Below are 8271 nucleotides of genomic sequence, written 5' to 3' on the forward strand. Positions count from 1 at the left end.
TCTGCCTCGTGAATGCCACATTCCAAAGGGCCACCCTGGTTGCCTTGTCTCAAGTCTCCATAACTGATCCCTCCTCTTCTTCCAGAACTCTCAATGTTGGAGTGCCCCAAAGCTCAGTCCTTGGACCCCACCTCTTCTCTATCAATGCTCCCTTTAAGATCTCCCTAAGTCACCAGGCTTTCAAATGTTTATATGCTGATCATTTCCAAATATGTGTCACCAGATAATACCTCTCTTTCCACTTGTTGACCTCCACTTGGATATCAAGTGGACATCTCAACGTGAACAAATATGAAGTCTTAGTCTTCCCCCCAAATCTGTTCCATCTGCATGTCCTCCCCCAAGCCATTGGTTCTACCATCAAAAATATATCCAGAATCTGATCACTTCTTATCCCCTCTACTGTCATGAACCCTGGTCAGAGCCATTATCCTCTCTTGTCTGGATTACTGCAATGGCTACTAACAGGTTTCCATGCTTCAAACTTGCCCCTACACGTCTATTCTCAGTACAGCAATCAGAATGATCTTTTCAAAACCTCAGTCACATCATGTCCTCCTCTGCTCAAAACCTAGCAATGGCTCCGTATTTCTCTCATAGTAAAACTCAAAGTCCTTAAGATAATACCAAACAGTCTGACTCCCTTACTTCTCTGACCTCACCTTTAAATATATATATATATATATATATATATATATATATATATATATATATAATTTATTTATTTATTTGAGAGAGAGAGTGTGAGAGCAGGGGAAGGGGCAGAGGGATAGAATATCCAAGCAGATTCCCACTGAGCGCAGAGCCCGACCAGGGGCTCAGTCCCATGACTCATGAGATCAGGACCTGAGCCGAAACCAAGAGGCGGATGCTTAACCGACTGAGCCACCCAGGTGCCCCTCTGACCGCACCTTCTATTACTTCCCCTACTCACTCGTTCCAGCCACCCTATTTCTTTGTATTCCTATATCTTGCCAGTAGGCAATTTTCTGTTTGCCTTAGCTATTTTCTCTGCCTGGAAACCTCTTCCGCCAAGATCCCCACATGGCTAACTCACTCGGCAGCTTCAAATCTTCGCTCACGTCTCATCTTCTCCATGAGAATTGCCCTGACCCGAGCTGGCACTCACCAGCCGCCTGACCCCAGAGCCTCTCTACACCTGGGATAAGTGTGGTCCCCCGGGATACTCTATCTCAGAACTAGCTATACCTGGGCCTCTGAAGAAGTGAAAATAAAAAAATTCACTTTTGCTGAGTCTCTCCTCTGGTCCCATGCTAAGTCCTGTGATGAAAAGGAGCCATCCTGATTTCATAGGGATCAAATCACTTGCCCCAGGCTTAGAGCCATGTCTGCCTGAGGCCTACACTGCACCCATTCTTCGGACCACTCTGCTGAATGCTAGATGCTTCCGGTCCTTGCCCTGGCCCAAGACAGACCCTTATGCTACCTGTGGAATGTTAGCCTACTTCCGGTTCTGGAGAGCCAAATGAGAGGCAGTAAGCTTAGTTAGGCTTTTTTGTTGTTGTTCCTTTAATGCCAAGTCACTGTATTATGTCTACCAATCTGAGCTGGAAACAAACATTGTAGATATGGAATACATTCCACATTTTTATCTGTAGGTGCTAGGGACAGGCAGCTTTGAGCTGGAAGGTGTACTAAGTTCAAATCTTCCTCTGGGTCCCACTGGGCTCTTGGGTGGAGCGACTTGCAGTCTTTCTGCCCTTTCTTCTCTTTCTCTTTCTCCCATCACCCCCCCACCCCCCCTACCCCCGCCACCTTAATTGTTCTCTGAGAGAAAACAAGAACTCTGACCAACTGATGATGTTCCTTCCATATTTAACATTCCTTGCCGGTGAGTAGTCATTTCTGTGAGCTAAGAGGTACTCTCCACTGTGATACCAGGGTATTAGAGTCAGGCTCCTGGGCTCAAATTCTCACTCTGCCACTGACTAGGAGTGCAGTGAGAATGACTTAGCCTTTCAGTTTTAGTATATTCCACTTTAAAATAAAAGTTCTGGGCGCCTGGGGGGCTCAGTCGTTAAGCATCTGCCTTCAGCTCAGATCATGGTCCCAGGGGCCTGGGATCGAGCCCCGCATCGGGCTCCCTGCTCCGCGGGAAGCCTGCTTCTCCCTCTCCCACTCCCCCTGCTTGTGTTCCCTCTCTCGCTGTGTCTCTCTCTGTCAAATAAATAAAATCTTAAAAAAAATAAAAAGGTCCTCCTTTCTAGGTGACTGTAAGGATGGATAGAGGGAGTACCACTAAGCATTTAGCACAGAGGAAGTGAACGCTCAGAGGTCAGTATTTTGTTGTTATTCTGCAGGTGCTAGTTTGGGGACACTGGTCCCCACTGCTCCATCCAAAAGGGATCAAGCTGCTGCTCCCCACTCATGACTCAAACACTCTGGAGGACAATCTTCTTAAGTGGTTCTACAGTCTGTGTCCATCTGGTGAAATGACCTTAGGATGTTTGTTAAAACCGGTAAACAGAAATTTCTGACATCCTTGTTGAAGGAATGCTTGCATTCTCTTTAGTCCCAAATACTCTACAGGGAAACACTTTTATATTATAAAAATAAGATAGTAATTCTAAATACAAATTAGTCCAAGTTTTATCTTTATCTATAATCCAGATTCCCAGTAAGAGTTCTTTAAACTTTCTTTCTGATTCTAAGGAAACTCTGTAGCTTCCTGCCACTTCCCCTATTAATACAGTCGTAGTAACATCTCCTCACTGTCTATTCAACTACATGATCAAATAGGAAAACAGACTTCCTAAAAGTGCTACTAAAGTTAGACATCAACTCTCAATATCTAGTTCATTACTGTTAGGTTTTTATTATTAATTCTTCAAAAGAAAGTTAATTCAAGAAGCTTAATTATGCAAAACTTCAGAATAAAGGCAAAGACTTTTTTCCTTTTTCTAAACACTGTAAGACAACTGCTTTACCATTTATATTCATTTTCACTTTCTAGGAACAGGAAGAAATATTTAAAGAATTTCAGCAACAAATTATCAAACAGAAAGAGGATTTACCAGACTATTAGAAATCTCTGAAAACAAGTTTAAAAGTTAATAGTAAGTTACAATGTATCTCTGCATTATCCCCTTTCCAGTCTCCTTATTCGTATTTAAATAACAACATACCAGCTAGCTGCTCACAGTTTGATTTTCTGCAGTACTTTTCCTAGGTGCAAAATGTTTGACCCTGCAAAGACTAGGTGACTCAGCACATTCAAATTGCAGATCTCAGGTTTAGAGGGTGGACGAGTTCCTCTCCTCTTGCAAGTACTGCAGAGAAGAAGATACCAGGATGGAATTTTCTTTTCTTTCTTTCTTTCTTTTTTTTTTTAAGGTTTGAAAGGTAGAAGAGTCTAAACATATGCCTCTCTAGCCAATGAATGAATGAATTGATGAATAAACCCACAAATATAAAGTAAAGAGAAATAAGATTGGCAGAAAAACAGTTCTGATTGCTAAAAGAGATTGTTGTACTTAACACATTAGCATTTAAATTGCCCCAGTAGGACACGGAGGGGGGTGGGGAATACCTCACCGATGCTAAGAAGGTGGGGAAGCTGGTAAAGTTTGCACCTTTTTTTCTCCTATTGTTAACTGGAGCCAGTTTTTCCACCAGCAGGATGAACAGGCCACAGTGAAGGTGAAAGAGGCACTGAGAAAGCTAATAGTTTACACATTTTTTTAATTATAAAGAAGATAAAGCTGAGAAATTGAGAATTTTGAGCGCTATGATTTTCTAGTGGTGTATGTATTAGTAATTCCCAAAACTTGCAGATTATCAAACCACAAGGGGAGGTTTTTATAAATGTAGATATGCAGTCCCCTTCCTGCCCCCAATTATGATTCAGTAGGCATGTGGGGTGGGGCCCAGGAATCTGTAAAAACATTCACCCCAGCGAGTCCTTTGCATGGCTAGGTTTGGGATCAGACAAAGCAGATAAACAAAGGTGCAGCGCGACAAATGGTGAATCACACCTCCCCAAGCCCAACTGTAAATTGTATGGACGAAAAGTCAAAGGGTACCTTAAAATTTAGGAGGATGCATCTTCGTAGGCTAAAGCTGTTAGTAAATATTAGTAATATTCTAAACTGTCTTACCTTTTAAAATTCCCAATATAATCCTAACTTTAAAAAAGTTATTTTAGGACATGACCTTGCCTCCCAGTTCCTGTTTATAGAGATGAGCTACACATATCTTTGTGCCTGAAACAAAGACTCCTTAGCCAGGCCCCATGCTTGCTAATTTCCTTCAATTCGCTCACATAATCTTCACAGCAACGCCTAGAAGTAGCTGCCACTCTCCCTAACTCATAGATAAGGACGTGGAAGCCAGGAGAAGTAAATTGTTCGAGTGATCAAGCCAAGACAGAAATGATGGCTTTTACGGTTTGGTTTGGTTGGTTGGTTATTTCGGGGGAATTTACACATGAGATTTGGATCTGTTCAAATCTTAAAGAACCTCAGGCCTGGTATAATCTTGGTACATTCAGCCAAACGCTGATTGAGTCGGGCATCGTGCCAGGCACTGGGCAGATACAAAGAGATATGAACAGCTCCCTACCATGGGAGGGTCCTCCTTGGCCCTCTCACAGGGTAGTGGAGGGAAAAAAGGAGTAATCTCCATGAGGTTCTTCTGGATTTTGTTCAATTATCTGTCCCATTGTCTCCAGGAGCACATGCTTTGCTGTGTGAACTGTCACATCTGCACTTTTGATTCAGAAATGTGTTCACCAAAGTTATGGGCTCAGAAGGCTCTGTGAGGTACACTGGTGGGAGGGGCTGTCTGGGGCTCTCTTTGAAAGCCTTCACAGAGGATGTGGCTTATGAGCTAAATGTTGAAGGACAAAAAAGACTTCGCTAAGCAAAGGGGAGAAAGGGTGTTCTAGACCCAGAGCAGCAGATGCAGAACCTGCCTGGTCTAGCAGGAGACCTTGAGGCTAAGGTACTGCTAAGGGTAGAGGCGACGGAGGGGGAGGGAAGCTAGGGGAAGACCAAGAAGGCGATTTTATGCTACGTGAGGAGTTTAGACTTTAAAACATGCAAAGGGAACCACCAGTGTTTGTTTTTGTTTTCGTTTTTTTTAAGATTTATTTATTTATTTATTTATTTATTTATTTATTTGAGAGAGAGGGAGACAAGCAGACTCCCTGCTGAGCAAGGGAGACCGACAATGGGGGGCTCTATCCCAGGACCCTGAGATCATGACCTGAGCCGAAACCAAGGGTGAGACACCTAACTGACTGAACCACCCAGGCGCTCCCCCACCCACCAGTGGTTTGAATGCAGCAAAATCGTAGGACTGAATTTGTTTTTGGAAAGATAATGCTTGCCACGGGGTGGAGAAGGAGCTGTATGTGAGGCACAGGTGGGAGGCCGTTCATGCTGGAACAGATCCAGTCCAAACTAAAGCCGTGATCCTGAGGTCAAAGGAGGGACCTTCCTGGAGAAAGTCCTCAGGTTCAGGGTGCACGCTTTAGGAGTCAGGTGGCCGAATACTGGCCCCAGACCTCTGGCAGTGGCTTCCGGGCAGGTTTTGGGGGGCCACATAGGTGGCTGGCTGCACACTGAGGGGAAGAGAGGGAAGACGGAAGAGTACAGGAGGTCTCCAAGGTCTCTAAGCGGGCGGGGGGTAAGGCACACACATCATCAACCCGGCTAGGGACCCCAGAAGGGGAGCTGTGCTTGAAAGAAAAGGCAGTGAGTTTGGTTTTGAACATGTTGAGTTTGGGATGCATACAGGCTTTTCTTTTATTAATAGTTAGCTGGGGATAACAGATTTTTTTAAAATGGTCAGAACTAGAAGAACCGATTCATGAGTCATTTGAGATATTTGAAGCCCTGGAAATGGAGTTTCAGGGAACACTAATTCACAGGGCATTGACGGGAAACCAGAGTAGCAATTATTTTGTTCAACATGGAAGCTGGAGTTCAGGTTTATCAGAAACACAGGGCCATTCAACAAATATACACTGAGAGCCAACTACAGGCCAGTCACTGCCCTAGAGCCTGAGATTTGAACAAGCAGACCCACCCACCAAGAGCTCCCATTACCCTCAGGGAAACAGGGCGGTCCATCTGATGTGGGAAGACCACGCGGAGGGAAGTAGGCAGGGTGCAGGCACAGGGCAGAGGTGTGGGGCACCTCGGGGAGGCCCACGCTAGCTCCAGGGGTCAGGAGGCTCCTTCAGAGCCCTTTATGTGCATTATCCGGTGAATCCTTACAATAACCCAATGAGATAATACGGTTATTATCCCCCTCTTAAAAATAAGGAACGCAAACCACAGAGAGGTGAAGTAATTTGCCCACATAGCCAGGAAGCTGGTAGAGAAGCCCTTGACCCAGGCGATCTGGCTCCAGACAGAGCCCATCTCTTATCTACGGCTAAAATTGCTTCTCACTGTCTGATACATGCTCACAGAAAATGAGAGTTAAAGAAGGAAAAAGATGAACAGCACATCACAGTGGTTAAGAGCACAGTGGTTAAGGTTGTGTCTGGAAATAGCAAGTGGTTGGTGTTTGCTATATTATTATTTAAAGCATGGCAGCTTCACACAGAAGTGGTCAGAAGCCCCGAATTTAAATGTCGGCTCGCTATTTGCTAATTCTATAAGCTGGGGACCAAAAATGACCTCTACGAACCTGTTTTTCTCATCTAGAAAAGAAATCTAATACACAACTCAAAGATCATACTGAAAATAAAGGGATATAACCACATGAAAACACGTATCACAGTCTCTAGCACACAACGTTACCCTCAGCAGCTGGTGGTGCTGGAGAAAGGTCCCCATTGCACATAACACACCATCACTTCTTCATAAAAAGCTAAAGCTCAGAGTGGGCACGGCATCAAAAACAAGATTGCTGGGTGGGTACCTGGCTGGCTCTGTCGGTAGAGCGTGCAACTCTTAATCTTGGGGTCATGAGTTTGAGCCCCATGGTGGGTATAAAGATGACTTTTTAAAAAGGTAAAAAAACCAAGACTGTTAATGATTATTAATTGTTAATAGCAATAACTAATTGTTATTCTGAGAAAAAATCTGGGTGGGGTAAAAAAAAAAAAAGTCACTTTGGGAACTACAACTGGTCTTACCAATCATTAAAGAAAATTAAGTTAATTTTATTTGCCACTGTGAAAATTAGCTTGGATACACTAAAAGAAAGTTTATTTCACTGAAACTCAGTTCATTCCAAAGTGACTCAGTCAGAAGGGACAGGCTTCTTCTGCATTGTACCTTTTCTCCCTCTACTTTACTCATTCTCAAATAGAGTATTGTCGGGCACCTGGCTGGCTCAGTTAGTAGAGCCTGTGACTCTGGATCTCGGGGTTGCAAATTCAAGCCCCACATTGGGTGTAGAGATACTTAAAAATATATATCTTAAAATAAAATAAAAGATTGTCCCTTACAAGGTAGAAACAAAATGACGGATGAAAGCAAATTAGCTCTTGGGAAGAAACGATCCCGAGATCCCAAAGTGCCACGTACAGTGTCCTAAGAGGTACCACCACTTGCCGTGGTGGACCAGAAAGATCGTGTGGTTCAGCTGGCAGGCTCAGGGATGGTTATAAAAAGAGGATCTGATCATGGCTTTCAAGTGCAAACTACAGGGGCACCTGGCTGGCTCAGCTGGTAGAGCATGTGACTCTCGATCTCTGAGTCATGAGTTTGAGCCCCACGTTGGGGGTAGAGTTTACTAAATAAATAAATAAATGACAAACTACAGTTGAAGAGAGCACCAGCAAGGCTCTGAGAGGCACAGCTCTGCCTGTCTGTGTCTCCTACTGCATTTACCACTCTCCAAGCCCCGACTGCCCATTCACAAGGGCAGCTCTGTTCGTCATCCCTGCACAGAGGCTCCATTTGCTCCAGCTTAGCAACACTCCTGGGCTGTGAATGAGCTTCACCTTGCTGGTCTCAGGAGGAATATAACCTCCTCTGCAAAGCCTTCCCTGAGCACCTGCCCTTCTAAGGCTCCTACCTGGATATGCCCACATCCCCTGGACCGCCCCCTCCCATATACACAACACGACAAAAAGTCAAATTAACATTCCATTTTACTTTCTTTTTGTTGTTTTTTTTTAAAGATTTTATTTATTTATTTGAGGGAGGGGGAGAGCACAAACGGGGGAGGGGCAAAGGAAGAGGGAGCAGCAGACCCCCCCACCCCAGGGGAGCAGGGAGCCCAACTTGGGACTCGATCCCAGGACCCTGGGATCATGACCTGAGCCTGAAGGCAGATGCTTAACTGACT

Source organism: Halichoerus grypus, chromosome 7 (assembly GCF_964656455.1).
Source record: "Halichoerus grypus chromosome 7, mHalGry1.hap1.1, whole genome shotgun sequence".
In the NCBI taxonomy this organism is placed as follows: domain Eukaryota; kingdom Metazoa; phylum Chordata; class Mammalia; order Carnivora; family Phocidae; genus Halichoerus; species Halichoerus grypus.